Source organism: Schistocerca gregaria, chromosome 5, assembly GCF_023897955.1.
Source record: "Schistocerca gregaria isolate iqSchGreg1 chromosome 5, iqSchGreg1.2, whole genome shotgun sequence".
Classification (NCBI taxonomy): Eukaryota; Metazoa; Arthropoda; class Insecta; order Orthoptera; family Acrididae; genus Schistocerca; species Schistocerca gregaria.
This window is the reverse complement of record NC_064924.1, coordinates 499,043,588-499,060,057: the sequence shown is the minus strand read 5'-3', so window position 1 is coordinate 499,060,057 and position 16,470 is coordinate 499,043,588.

The following is a 16,470-nucleotide window of genomic DNA, read 5'->3' as shown; positions in this document are numbered from 1 at the left end:
GGGTCTGACACACCGGTGTCAATGTGTTCTTTTTTCCATTTCCAGGAGTGTAGGTGCAGAACACTGCAACCAAAATTTTTGATTTGTTACCCAGTGATGCAAAATGTCTGACAGACAGCAAAGTAAAATTTGAAAACAGAGTGGAAAAGTTTCTCCATCATAATTCCTTCTATCCAAAAGAAGAATTTCTATTATAGTAATGTGTAGAAGGTGGTGGTTACCTATCTGTATACTAAAGAAAAAAAAAAGCCTAGAAATGTTCAGCATGTAACCACATTTACAAAGTAATCTGCAATATGAATGTAAAATGACTCATTCTACATCATTATTATTTATTGCAGAAAAGGGATCCATGGAACACGAAATTAGCTAACTCACTAACTAAATGACAGATCGTGTTACCTAATGTACTGAACAGTATGGACAAAACACTGGATAATCAACATAAAGTTAAGGAATAAAGACATCTACTTTTCAATTGAAGGATCAGTGTTCACAGAACAATATAATTCTCAGTATCAACCATAATAATCAACTCAGGACTGCTTGCATAACATTGATAGTCAGAGCTAACTTTTAGAGACTCGCAGGACAGTAGAAGAAAGATGCAGGACATGAAAGAAAAACTCAAATGGTATTGCTACAGCTTAAGGCCCTGCACATGCCATCCACTTGTCATGCAAAGAATATGGCCCTCTGAGGGATTTAAACCTTAGTACTATGGGAATGGCATATGATTATCAGTCGAATGCAATTCCCATTAAATTCCACGTACAGATATATTTCACAGTAAGTCATACATGTGTACACAGCTTGCGATACAGAACAGAAGTAAAAACAAACATGGAGGCTCAGCAGAGAAATCAGAGTCCAAAGATGGTGTTAATCATGGTCAATACGACCTATCAGCACCACACAGCAGCCCCCCCCCCCTCCCCTCCTCCCTCAGTGCGGAGTACCACCCCAGTAAGGCTTGAGTGGAGGTCATGTGGGCATCGGCATTGCTAATAGCCGTGTGAGTCAGCAGGTGCATGAATGGGATTTCCATCTCGGTCGAGACAGAGTGTAGAGGCAGAGTGACTGGCAGCAAGTCCACCTCGTAGTCAGTTAACCAGTGGGAATGGCCAATGCGTCGACCGGCCCAAGAGTAGGTGTGTGGAATGGCCTGCAGCATGGTGCAAGTGTGTCCACCCCATATGCAGATTGAGCCATCCGACAAGATGAATGGCTGCATTTCTGATGGGTCACACTTGTGGGGGAGGGACAGGCTATGCACTACACTGACATTTAACTGCCCGTTGGATGGCAAGGCCACGGTGACTGTTAGGAGCACGAGCACATGGTCATGGACGAGCGTCATCCACGCAGTGTGGTATGACGTTGCAGCACAAGTTGAATGTGGGAGAGCAAGTCTCCACAGATGGTGAAGTGGTGGCAAAACTCGCACATGGGGTGGATGGTGACGTGCCTAGAAAACCTGTGAATGCCAATGACAAACCACGGGTTGCAGAAAACAGTGCTGTGTGATGAGACAAAGCATTTTCAGGCTCCACAGCAGAAAGGTCGTCAGGAAGGTCTGTCTGAGACAGCAGAGGGGTGTCAGTCCACGAAAGCAGGTTTGAGCCTGTGAAATGGAACAGTTTGAAGACGATTTTTAACCATAATGTCAAATGTTGGCTCGCCCCGCTGGAGTACTTTAAAGGGGCCAAGGTAGGGTGATTGCAGGGGTTGTCTAATGGAATCATCCCTGAGCATAACATGGGAGTAAGTGTTGAGTGTGGTTGGCATGTAAGTGTCCGGCGGGGAATGGCTGATAGGTAGGTGTAGCCATGCATGTTTGAAGTGAATGCACATGTGACCAATGAAACTTGGGGAGGGGGAAATTTCTCAGGTGCTTGAGGCAGGATAAGTTCCGCTGGTAGGACCGAGTTCTCCCTGAAAACGAATTCAGAGATGGTTCCCTGTAAGTATGTTTAAAGGTCAAATGGAGACCAAGTAACACCCATGGAAGCACCTCAGACCAGAGGCAGTTGTGGCACCTGAGGCAGTTTTGAGTGTGCGGTGCCACCATTTAACAAATCCATTGCTTTGTGGGTGGTAGGCTGTTGTATGAAATGTAAGTGACATGAAATGTACATGATGAAATCATCCTTGCGGAATGTTCAAGCTGCCAAGTGGAGGGGTGGTGTGGTGGCCAATTTTGTTGCATTGACAGGGGACACAGCTGCGTGCTCAAGTCTGACAGTCCGGTTGAACATTTTTCCACATGAAAAGCTCAGATACCAGCTGTGTAGTGGTGTGGACACCAGGGTGAGCGAGGTTATGCAACGTGTTGAAGGCTTTGTGGCGCAATGTGGGCAGGAGCAACAGCCACAGGGTGCTGGTAGAAGAATCACACCACACCTTGTCCAAAACACTGGGGAACTTGGCTTTGGTAAACACAAGAGATATTTGAGGATCCGTGAGAAGAGCTTGAGATTCCTTGTTGGAGGCCTGGAGAGCGGCTCGGTTGGATCAGTCGATGATGAGTGAGACAGTATTGATCTGTGAGAAAAAAATGAGTGGGGATGTTTTCTGTGCCTTCGATGTAGCGAACGTCTGTTGTGAATTGAGACTAAATCAAAGTGGCAGAAATGCCGAGGGGATGGATCCTCAGGAGGGTTGCAGAAAGCATCTGCTAGTGGTTTGTGATTGGAGAGGATGAAGAAAGAGTGGCCCTAGACATCGGGGCGAAAGTGTTTTATGGCTTCATAGACCACCAGAAGTTCCCCATCAAAAGCAGAATATTTCTTCTGAGCTGTAGACAATTTTTTATAGAAGAAATGAAGGGGAGAAATCATGTTGCCCTAGCGTTGCTGTAGTACTGCCCCCACCACAATGTCACTGGCGTCCTAGTGATGAACAACTCAGCTGACGGCTCAGGATGTGCGAGTGTCATGTTGTGAGCTAAGGATGTTTTTAGAGCCTTGAAGGCCTCCAACATAAGTTCAGTCCAGCGAACTGGTTTAAGGCCTGAAGTCTGCTTACCCGACAGCGAGTCCATCAGTAGGTCCTGCATGGCGGCGGCAGAAGGCAGATGCCGACAGTAGTAATATATTGTACCATGTGAGTCGCTGGGCATCACTGTTCCCCATGCAGCACCAATGCCTCTCTTCCCCGTGCTGGTTACCCAAGGCAAGGCTGACAACAGACAGTTGTTGCATGTCCCGAGTTCTTTGTAAGCAGCTGGAGGTGGCAGTGATGTGATGGCCTGCACATGGGATTTGGGAGGCTGTATTCCATCTGTGGAGACGGTGTGACCCAAAAATGTGACAGAGGACTGGCGCAATTGGAATTTGTCCTTGTTGACATCGATGTCATTGGAGTTAAAGGTCTGGAGGACCTGGTGTAAATGAGTTTTGTGTTACTCAGCCGAGTTGTTGAAAATGAGTATGTAATCCAGATATGCAAAGCAAAACTCGAACTGTGGTAAGACTGAGTCGATGAAACATTGCCATATTTGTGGTGAATGGCATGAAGTTGTATTGGAACAAACTGAGCAGTGTGATAATAGTTGTCTCTGGAATGTCTTCTGGCACTACGGGCATCTGGTGATAGGCACGTTTACAGTCAATCACATTGAAGATTGTGGTGCCCAATAACATATGAATGAAATCATTTATATTCAGCACGGGTTAATTGCCCATGATAGTAAGAGCGTTTAAACATCAGTAATCACCGCATATTTGGAAAGAACCCTCATGTTGGGGGTTGAGGTGAATTGGTGAAGACCAGTTGTTGTCCAACAGTTGTAGAATGCCTGCCTCCAAAAGTTCGTTAATTTGCTTCTGGGCCATGCACAACTTAATGGGGTTGAGGCGTCTATCCCTGTGCATAATAGGAGGGCCAGCAGTGATAATTATCTTGTGTGTCATTCTGTCAGTGATGGAAGAAACTGAGAACTGCACATGAGACTGAGTAACATCCTGACGTTAAGTTTATGGACAAGTAGGGCATGACGAGTCGTAACCATCAGCATGGGTGGGAAAAGGCAGCAAAAGTCGCATGCCTGTTATGTGAGTGTGGCTTGCACTTGTTTGGAAAGGTTGGCTGCATGCATAGCAAGGAGTGGGTTGGGATGCGCAGTGACTGTCTGTTGTCAACCTTGCATTGGGTAACCGGTGCAGGCAAGAGAGGCGTTGGTGTCACGCGGGGAACAACAATGGCCGCCGAGTCACATGGTTGGTGCACGAGAGAGGGGGAATGTTTATCAACACACGGGGTGGCTGCCTGGACACTGGGTGTGGTCGTATCATGCACACGACTGTCATTAGAAGCACTGTTTGAAACACATGATGCTGAACATGGTGAGTTTGGACTAACCTGCTGAGTGTCCAAGCTGGTGTCTACTGGAGAAACAAGGTTAGGTGGCGGCATTGTGGACTTGAAATGTAATGGACTACTGATCCCACTGGCTGGCGAGGTGTGTGGTGCCGTGAATCAACTTGAAGGAGCAACTGGACTTTAACTATGTAAACATACACATATTATTGTTTTGTTACAAAACTGTTAATATGAGGACAATCATGAGGTATATTGCCACAGAACTATATTATAAACACTTTTCATTTTTCATACTATGTTTTTCATATGTGTATACGTGTGATGTGTTAAATATCGATATACAACCAAGGTTGGCAGTACTGCACAGTTTGTAAGCTCTGTGAACAGGAGCCGGTGGTTGGCGGGGGTAGAGACAATGGGCAGTTGGTGTTGAGACATCTTGTAATACGCTTGCTTTGAGAAGGTCAAGGATAGAGGGAACGAAATGATATATTGGAAAAGCTGTTACATTGAAAATTAATGAATATCATCACGATCAGCATTTATAAAATAAAGGTTGGAAGTTTAAATATGTGTCAGTTCTTAGGCAGCAGAATACACACCCTGGACCTCAAATTGATTTAACAAACTGTGGATGATGAGATTCATCTCTGGACCATGAGCTTGCAACAACGACCAATAAAGGTAAGAAAGTTATATTACTCTAAAGTCAAATTGTGATGATATCTTTCTTTCTCCATGTCTTCAACCCTGTATGTACGCTTTTGTTGGAGTGAACAGCGTGACGGGGACTTGGGGTCGGCTAGCCACACCAGGCAGACCACACAGGTTTAAAATGATAATTTATAGCTTAATATACTACTAGTGATAATAATTAATATTGTCCCCCAGAGAAAGAGGTGCATCACAGATTAGTTTCTGCAGCGAGGTACGAGCTGCGACGCGCTCATTGTAAGTGTGGCTCTGAGCACTATGGGACTTAACATCTGTGGTCATCAGTCCCCTAGAACTTAGAACTACTTAAACCTAACTAATCTAAGGACATCACACACATCCATGCCTGAGGCAGGATTCGAACCTGCGACTGTAGCGGTCACACGGTTTCAGACTGAAGCGCCTAGAACCGCATGGCCATTGTAAGTGTGTGCTATTCGTTGTTTCAGCTCGTCGTTTTCCCAGTGGAGTTGTGCCGCTGAATTGTATACTGACAGTAGGTCAGTGACGCAGGTCACAATGTCACCTGTGAAGGTGGAGCTTTTGCGTACTAACTCACATGTTGCGAGAGAAACAGAACGTGGAACATAAGTGCGGGAGTACAGTATCTGAGTGTTAGTGGGATGGTGTAGCACTGAACCCTGAACCACGTTCAGAGAGGGTTTGTAATGGGACAAAAACACCACACCGATAATTGGTTCATTGACATTGGCAATGTAGAAAGTCCACGGAAAACACAGAGAAGGAAACAGCTGCGCTGTAACTTTGACAGAGCCTCAGGTTTGTAACGTTGATGCGTTGACAGCTCGCAGAAGTGATCTCATTGGTGAAAAGACAGGGGGAGCCATTGATGTAGGCATGATAGACACGTCAGCATCAGTGTTGACTAGGAAAACAAGCCTTGACAAAACATCAGTCACGTATAAACGAATGCTTGGCCGAGAAGACAGAGTGCAATGTATGGGGACGCCTGTTAGGTTCCCCACAGGACTCAGCATCTATTAGGTCCTGCGGTCAGCTTGGGTGCTGACAAACTAACCGGCACTTCTTAGCATTATCACTAAAAACCTTGTGGTACCAGCAGTACAGATGAGCTGGATATGGTGGTGGTGGTGACAGTGGCAGTGGAGGCAGCTTGTCCTCGTTAATTTGTTCAGGTGTGTATACCAGCACACATGGTGCATGGGCGATCCTGGAATGTTTATGTGGTGGAGAGAGCAAGCGGATACTGTCAGGGGGTGTAGAAAGTGTGGATGTGGAGCGAGCTCTGCCTCTGCCAGCAGACGGCCGGTAAACAGTAGCAGTTGTGCCAACCAACAGTGAGTGGTGAGCTGGTTGGTGTTGTCATAGCAATGCATACAGCTGGTCTGTGATGTGGAGATGAGAGCCGATTGACTCGAAGGAGTGTGGTAGCAGGTGAATCTGTAGGTTTGTAGGCAATTTGTCAGACCATACCGCCCACTGAGTGACATCCGGCATTGTATGCTCACTGACGAGCAACCGAAGGCAGTGCCAGAATTGTGATGGAGTTCGGTCCCCCAGGTGTTCCTTGTACTAGATCTTGATGATTAATTCTTGTGGTGAGCAGGCGAGTCAGTCCATGATTGTTTTCTTTGCGAACTCGTACTTCAGTGGAGGCGGTGAAGAGAGGAGTAGATCGCAAATTAAGTCTGAGTGATCATGGAGGTGTTTGACGAGACATAGGAATTTAGAGTTGTCAACACACACATGATGCAACTCAAAAAGATGCTCAACAAGCGCAAACCATGATAAAGGGTTGTCCTTGTATAAAGGAGGCAGCTTTGGCAGATGACCAGGGGGAGGGGATGAAGGTGTCCCTTGGAAAACAAGCTGGTCCATGGTATGAGAGTCTGTACAGCACACCAGCACATTAGGCATAGGTGTGCTACTGGCAAGCACATCTGTAGCAACGGTGGGTTGCATTGTCCTTGACGTGCCACGAAAACATGACGCAGCTGGGATGGTCGGTACTGTGGGGACAAGCAGTTGCGCAGCATGTGCAGTTTTCCCGTAAATTGGACTGGAGATTACAGGTACTGAATTGAATTGACCCACACCAGACATAACACAGAAGGCTGGCATGGTAGACACAGGCATTATTCCAGTAGGTACACAGTTCTGAATATTATTCACTTCACACTTCAAATGTTGGCGAGCACAGTCCGGTGACCCAAACCCTGAGTCCATTGTTTGTGTTAGCGGCATAGCACTCGACTGTTGTAGACCAACAAAGTTCGAAGTTACCGTGTCTGGAGATCACTAATCACTGTAAATAATGTAGAACCAGTCATTGGTGAAGGAATGAAGACATCCAGCAATTGTTGTTGTGATTCCAAACCTTTGAACAAAGCATTGGGTGAGGTAGCCATGGTGTCGTGCGCATAACCTGTTGATTTACAACACCCACACAGCATAATCAGTAATTTAACAGCAAAACAAATCCTCAAGTCAGCATAATGAAAAATACTCCCTAGCATAAAATTCCACAGAGCAAAGTCAGAAAGTAACCAGCTTAATTTCAACACAATTTCTTGTATTGACCACTACACAATATAATTTTTAAGTTAAGCAGTATGCATAGTTTGTTTACTGATAATGTAACAAAATTTGTAGCACAAATTCATTACATGACATAATCTGTAAATGACACTAAATGTATATACCAGTATTAATCAAAAATTAGCAACTTAATCAGGATAAGTAACCACATTTTTCATTATATAACATGAGAATGATAAAAACATTAAATATCTCCACATTGACATTATTCCTAGTACAAAACAGACAAAGGTATTACATAATTAAAGCAGAACACAGTAATAAATCATAGAATTATTGCTGGAAAAATCATTCTAGCATTGGTGTTTACAATACAGTGTAGATCATAGCATGAAACAGACTAAAGTATCAAATAATACATAAGTAATCTCATTGCAGCATAAATATTGACATAAACCAGAAACAGTACTGTAGTAAATTAAAGTTCATTCAGTGAAGTAAATGAAGATCAAGTCTTTTAGTTCTACTTTGGAAATAAATCTGTGTACATCACTTTCGTTCCATCACTACATATTAATTGGTCTGTTGCTTTTTTTTTTTCATTACTATATCCTGAGGTATCTTTCTCATCACATTATTATATCTAAAAATAATTCTACATTTACGTTTACCAGTTATTCTTTTCTTTAAATGCTGTTTCAAATTCAAAGTGTGTAGCTACTCAACAGTGATATGCACTCCTGGAAATTGAAATAAGAACACCGTGAATTCATTGTCCCAGGAAGGGGAAACTTTATTGACACATTCCTGGGGTCAGATACATCACATGATCACACTGACAGAACCACAGGCACATAGACACAGGCAACAGAGCATGCACAATGTCGGCACTAGTACAGTGTATATCCACCTTTCGCAGCAATGCAGGCTGCTATTCTCCAATGGAGACGATCGTAGAGATGCTGGATGTTGTTCTGTGGAACAGCTTGCCATGCCATTTCCACCTGGCGCCTCAGTTGGACCAGCGTTCGTGCTGGACGTGCAGGCCGCGTGAGACGACATGCTCAATGGGGGACAGATCCGGAGATCTTGCTGGCCAGGGTAGTTGACTTACACCTTTTAGAGCACGTTGGGTGGCATGGGATACATGCGGACGTGCATTGTCCTGTTGGAACAGCAAGTTCTCTTGCCGGTCTAGGAATGGTAGAACGATGGGTTCGATGACGGTTTGGATGTACCTTGCACTATTCAGTGTCCCCTTGACGATCACCAGAGGTGTACGGCCAGTGTAGGAGATCGCTCCCCACACCATGATGCCGGGTGTTGTTGGGCCTGTGTGCCTCGGTCGTATGCAGTCCTGATTGTGGTGCTCACCTGCACGGCGCCAAACACGCATACGACCATCATTGGCACCAAGGCAGAAGCGACTCTCATCGCTGAAGACGACACGTCTCCATTCGTCCCTCCATTCATGCCTGTTGCGACACCACTTGAGGCAGGCTGCACGATGTTGGGGCGTGAGCGGAAGACAGCCTAACGGTGTGCGGGACCGCAGCCCAGCTTCATGGAGATGGTTGTGAATGGTCCTCGCCGATACCCCAGGAGCAACAGTGTCCCTAATTTGCTGGGAAGTGGCGTTGCGGTCCCCTACGGCACTGCGTAGGATCCTACAGTCATGGCATGCATCCGTGCATCGCTGCGGTCCAGTCCCAGGTCGACGGGCAAATGCATCTTCCGCCGACCACTGGCGACAACATCGATGTACTGTGGAGACCTCACGCCCCACGTGTTGAGCAATTCGGCGGTACGTCCAACCGGCCTCCCGCATGTCCACTACACGCCCTCGCTCAAAGTCCGTCAACTGCACATATGGTTCACGTCCACGCTGTCGCAGCATGCTACCAGTGTTAAAGACTGCGATGGAGCTCCGTATGCCACGGCAAACTGGCTGACACTGACGGCGGCGGTGCACAAATGCTGCGCAGCTAGCGCCATTCGACGGCCAACACCGCGGTTCCTGGTGTGTTCGCTGTGCCGTGCGTGTGATCATTGCTTGTACAGCCCTCTCGCAGTGTCCGGAGCAAGTATGGTGGGTCTGACACACCGGTGTCAATGTGTTCTTTTTTTCCATTTCCAGGAGTGTACATACCTCTAATTTTAAATTATGCACTCATCCTTTCTCTTAATGAACTGACATATCAAAACTAGATAATTTCTCATCAGAATTACATGTTTCACACAAATTAGTAATATTTATAGTATTATGACCAAGATATTTTGAATTATTTTTAAAATGAATGCAAAATTCAGTAACATACTTTTCTAACCTGTCAAGTTGTAGTTGTTGACAAAATATGGACAGTCTTTCCCAAACATACTCATGTTTATTAAATTTAAAAATCTTTTTCTCACGCAGATTCTTTGCATTTCACAGATGTCAAATAGCTTCTTGCACTTACTGTTGAAAGTTTTTCCACTTATGACACACCAATGTTACTTTCATTTGGTAAACATTTGTGCTTCAAAACCATAAAACAATCTCCTCATCCCTGTAATTTACTTCCTTCAAAACGTCAATTTCTGTTATTATGTGAGTTAATTACATTGTCATCAATCTTAACCACACTATGTGCATCAATATTTCCTCCATTAATTACAGCATTTTATTCAGCTCTCAGATTTTCTTAGTGTGATTGATTATTGATGTGCTTCTAGGTGTTCTGTGAAGTTGTTGTTTCCTTTATATGTACAATGTTTTGATGGGCAACATAGCCATCTTATTTAGGTGTTGTGGGTTTTGCTGTTATGTGTATTTGCTCCCTGGACTACAACCACTGGTGAAGTATTATTAGTCTTGTACTGCTATTTATAGCTGATTTCAATTCCAGACTCTACCTCTGCCCTTTGATGTGCTCTTGTTTTTCAGAATGCACAGTGATGTTCTATGAAATATTGGCTGTGGTGGCAAGTGAGAGATTAATAAAGAGAGTACCAGACATCAAGACTTTAGTTAAACTGAAACCCATATTCCTGTCTGTTAAGGTATCTGACACCTTTATGTGCATAGACTCCTTAAACTTACTGTCCCGGGGACTTGGCTTCTGCACTGGGGTACTGACCTTACCACAATTCATTTCATGACTATATTCGAAGCAGTGCTTGGTGACAGCTGATTTGGTTGGTTGTTTTAATTGTGTGTGTCACTGATATTCTTTACATCTCTCATAGACTTTACTAATAGTCTGTCCCATATCAGACATGCCATATATGCATGGAATGTAATACATATCCAAATTTTGAAGACCTAAGTGGCTGGTATGGTTGTTCAGAGATTGTGCATAAAATGGAAAGAACAACTTGATAGAACACCCTGAAGCACACTATCAATTTTGTTCATCTTTTAAATCAGATTCCACTAATCAGTGGATAGTCTCAGCCCTGATTCAGTAGCAACTGTTAATTTGTGGATTTCTTTCCATAAATTTCATCCAACATTTTTCAGTATCTATATATAAAAGGCAACATCCCTACTGACTGTCTCAGTCACTCAGCATTGCCAAGCCCAAAGTGCTAATGATAGAAACCTAAGATTTGGAGAGGCTATTGTTTTTGTTCTGCAGGATTTTTTAAGAAGGAATTTCTGGAATTTGATCTCTAAGGGCGTGAAATATGGGATAAAAGGCTGTTTGAAAAAATCTCTATTAAGGGAATTTTGGAGGTAGAATTATGAAAATTGGTGTTTGGTTTCTCAGCCAGAAATAAAAAACATTGTTAGAGCATTTTTGGAAATTCAACCATTAAGGGAAAGGTTTTCTGGAAGTAAATCATTATTAAAGAACTACTAAAGCATTTTAAAATGTACATTTGTAAAAATTATTATTTGACTTCTCAGTTGGAAATAAAAAATATGCATTTCAGTGTTTTTGGAAATTCAGGCTCCTAAGGGAGTCGAATGGGGATGAAAAGTTTTATGACATTATTTCACTAGGAAAACATTTTTAAAACTAAATCTATGAAAATTTGTATTTGGGTCTCTGTTAGAAATTAAAACATATGTGCTTCACAGTTTTTGGAAATCCATCTCCTTAGGGGGTGAAATCGATGGGTGAAAATTTTCAAGAAAATGTTTTGTTATATTAAAGTTTTTTAAATCTAAATCTATGAAAATTGATTCTTCTCTTCTCTGTTAGAGATAAAGGTATAAATATTGGGGATGAATATTCCTGTGGAAATATCACCACAAGAATTCAAAAGGAATGATTTACAGAAACCTTGGATTCCAGCAACCCCAATCACTGTTTTGTTAGAAGTACGTTTGGAAAAGACCAGGATTCCATAGCTTTAATTGTCGTGAAAAGTTTGGAAGGTATTGCTATATATGACAAACATAAAAATTTGTTTGAAGAAAAAAAATCTGTGCAGACCATAAATACTACATGAGCAAAGCAGCGGGTCTTAAGCTACTTTTAGGTGTACCTACATCCACCTAAGTATTTAACTGTCTTTGCTGTCATTCTACTGTAAATTTTAATTTATTGATTTCTAGTGAATTTTGATTTATTAATTTTTTTCCTGGCCTCTTTGACATGGACACTTTTATTTGAATGTTCAGTTTTTAATTCTCTCATTATTTTCTGTTATTTGCATCGTAATTCACTTTTTGAGACTTAGATTTCATTATTAGTTACAGCTATTTGACTCCCTGACTCATTTGCATTTTGGGTCATCAGTTTTGTTTATATTTTGATAACCCAGTTTATGCAGTTTTTCATCTGTCTTGAAAAATATTTTCTCTTGAAAAAATTATGCCTGAAATCACTTTCCACAAATGAAGAAAATAATATTATCTTTTGCTGCACACCAAGCAGCAAGTTGAAAGCTTCCAGAAATTTTGTAAATTAACAAGTTCTATTTTTACTGAAACTAAAACAAAATTATCAGACCACCAGTCCAATATTTCAGTTACACAGAACTTGCCTACCAATTGTAGCCATCTTACTACAACGAGTGCTGATTTAAATATAACTTATATTTGTTTATTACTGCTTCTAGATATTGAAGTGTGCCACAATTATACAAGATTGAGAACTTTTTACTTAACTTGACTTTTTATTATACTATCAACAATATTCATGATTATCTACTCACTACAGCATCTAATAACTTGGATCTTTGCAAAATTGGCAAAATGTTGGCGTTCTAATAAAGAAAAGAAATGTACAAAACTCAAAATTTTGACAGTGGTTTAGTGTGGTTTAGTGAGCTCCCCCTAACATATCAACAAAATTTTACAAAAAGTGAACTTCTGTGCACCACTGGCGTGGTTAATGTCTAACAAGACTCAACTAAAAACAAAATGATGGAAAGTATACAGTGGAATATCAGCAATATTATGCAAAGGACAGATTGGTACTCACCATAAAAATGATGAAGTCTGACCAACATTCTCATCTTCTGATTCAGTAGAGACTGAACATCTGTGACAAACACATTTTTTTCAATATCCCCGGAGGTGACCGTGCAGGCCATGCATCCAGAAAATCTCCGAAGAAAACATATTTCAGGAAGATTGCATTAAGCAGATCTTTCACAGTGTGAACAACATGAGGTGCTGCCCCACCTTGCATAAAAACAGTTATCTACACCAGAACAGGAATTGAAAATGTGCAGGCATCACCATACATCTGACAGGCCCTCGATCTGGTAGTGGCTGTAGGTTGATACAAGATGACCTAGACAAAATTTCTAGTTGGTGTGATGAATGGTAGCTGGCTCTTGATGTGGAAAAATGTAAGTTAATGTGAATGAGTAGGAAAAACAAACCCATAACATTCAGATACAGTACCACTATTGTCTTGCTTGACAGTCACACCATTTAAGTATCTGGGCATAGCATTGTGAAGTGATATGAAATGGAATGAGCATGTGAGGATTCTGGTAGGCAATGTGAATGGTCAACGCCTTAATGAGAATTTTTTTGAAAGTAATTAAAAACAAACTGAAAAAAAATTTTAGTACCTAAGATGAACAATATTGGTTCACGGCTGGGAGATCATGTGTAGACCATATTTTCACATTGCGACAGATTTTGGAGAAACATAGGGAAAAATCAAAAAAATGTAGGATTAATTTTAATAGATATATAAAAAGCGTATGATACTCTTCCAAGAAAACTACTTTGGTGAGCACTACATATGGCAAACATAAACCCTACCTCGATTAAAATAATACAACAGGTGTATAAAGATAACATTTGCCAAGTGAAATTTAGAAATTTAGAACAAGCAAAGGCCTTTTACAGGGCTGTCCAATGTCACCATAATTATTTAAAATCTATATAGATATTAGCCTTAGAACATGGTCTCATAAATGTAATAGTATGGGATTAGAAATAAGAGATGGAGTTGACCAACATCATTTATTGTTTGCTGATGATCAAGTAGTCATAGCACAAGATGGGGAGGATGCTAACAATATGTGCAATCAACTAGCAGTAGCATACAAAACTTGGGGTTTGAAGATGAATTATCAAAAAACAGAATACTTGACTAATGATTCAGATTAGCTATACATTGAAGGAAAGAAAATAAAAAAGATAAACACTTTCTGTTATTTGGGATCCATTTTAGAAATCAAGAGAAAACCAGAGTCAGAAATCAATAAAAGAATTAGTAGCGGATGGAGGGTCATTGGGATGCTTAACTCAGCATTATGGAGCAGGAATGTAATGAGCAGAACTAAAAAAATAATATACAAATCCATATTAGAAAGTGTGGTTCTGTATGGAATGGAGACCTGGACAATTAATATGAAGCACATTAAAAAATTACAAGCTCTAGAGATGGACTTCTGGTAAAGTTCGGCAAGAATCTCCAGGAAAGAAAAGATAAGGAACATCAAAATAATAAGGAGAATGGAAATAAAAGAAAGAATATATGATGTAATGGATAGGAAGAAATTACAGTGGTATGGGCATGTACGACGAATGGAGAAAACCAGAATACCAGAATTGATACTGGAGTGGGAACCAGAGCGGAGAAGAAGACGGCCCATGACCACCTGGCTCCAAAATGTACAGCACACAATGAGGAGAATGGGTTCAGAGGAAGAGGACACACAAGATCGAAACACCTGGAGGAATATTTTGAAAATATAGTTTAAGAACGTTTCTTGTTTGTATTGTAATTTCCAAGTAAATTATTTTGTTGGAGATAAGCCTCTTTAATGAGGAAAAGCTCAGAATAATAATAATAATAATGATAATGTAGTTAATATTAGATGACCCTTTGGTTGTCATCTGCGCAGATTGCAATCAGACATCGGAATGACAGTATATTTGTTTAAATAACTTCTTTATTCTGGACCTCACCAGGAACAGCTTAGTGGAGGTGTCCAGTTGCCTCTCATACCAAGCAATAGATGTCCATCATTGCTTACAGTGCAAAAAGTGTGGCTCTAAACATTTCTGTGTTGAGAAGTGAGGAAAGCGTTCCATACTTCTACTAGAGTATTGCAGCATCAGCTGTAGCTGTACTGCACCCAGCTGGCTCTGCTCTGCAATGCTTGTCAGGCGTACTTTGCTTTGCAATGTGTAACACTCTTGCCTGTCAGTAGCTGGTTCTGTTGCAGCCCACTTTCTCTCTGGGGTGCTTTTTGACTGAATATGGTTGATTTGGTACATTGCTTTCCTTTTATCAAGGCCAAATCCCTTGGGTTGATCAAACTAGATTGTCTTTTACACTAGAGTTCCTGGCAAATGGCCCATCTGGCATTGTTTTGCCTCTTAATAATTATTTTAAAAATTGGTTTTTCTTAATCCAATCGCTTAATCTTACACACTTCTATAGGGCACCCTGTCCTGCTCCTTAACTCAAATACCATGGAACTTATTTAATTGCTGGGCTTCTTGTAAAATTACTTCTAACTCTCTATTCCAAACTTACAAGCTAAATTAAATCAATTATCCTCAATACTAATCCCTTTCATGCGCATCTTCTTTCTACTTAAGGTCTGTCTCATGACAGATGAGTCCAAACTCAGCTTTGTGCTTTGCTTTTATGTACCAAAACAAGGACTATGCTCAGCAGAACAAATGCTGCTGTGGTGCTTGGTATGACAATAGTCATGTTGTCTCTTTCCAATATTGATTTTCTTGACATAAATTTGCATGCTGCCATAATGTTTCTGCCATAATGTTTCTCCTGATGGTTCGAATCATATTTGTGGGCTGTGGTAATTCTGGTTCTAGAGTGTGATTTAAGCTGGTCAGATTCGCAGCAGGAGCCCTTCCATGGGATCCTCTGGCCAATACTAATAAGGCTGCAAGATATTCGGATGAGTTAGCCCTAAAATTGCAGTGGGCAGATGGAGAGTAGGCCCCATTATCTTGCACATTGTTATATTTAATAACAAACCACTCCTGTTCAATTCTAGCCTCTTCACTGACATAAGTTCCCCCTGCACAAAACATCAAGCCATCTTGTCAAAGTTAGAGTACAACAAATGCGCCTCAACCTGCTGAAAGTATAATTCTGGCCTGATCACTTCTTTATTGCATTCTCTTACCTTCTGTTATCCCATTTGCAGTTTCACTGTGCAGGAATCCTGCACCCCTCTTATTACCGAATTCAGACAGACTGTGATTTGCCCTCAGTAACATTTTTCTAATTTTGCTTCCTCCATTTGTACATGTCTTCCCTTGTCTCTTGAAATTAATAATAGTCGCTGCATTTTTACTCTTACATATTTCTTCAACCCCCCCCCCCCCCCCCTTGACATTGACAACATGCACATGAAGTATGTAGCACTCATAATGCACTTGTTTCCTTGGTACTGGTACAGAAACAGAAATGTAAACTTTTGCTCCATCAGTTGTCACCAATACTGTGGCTGCTTTGAAATAAAAAGGTAAGT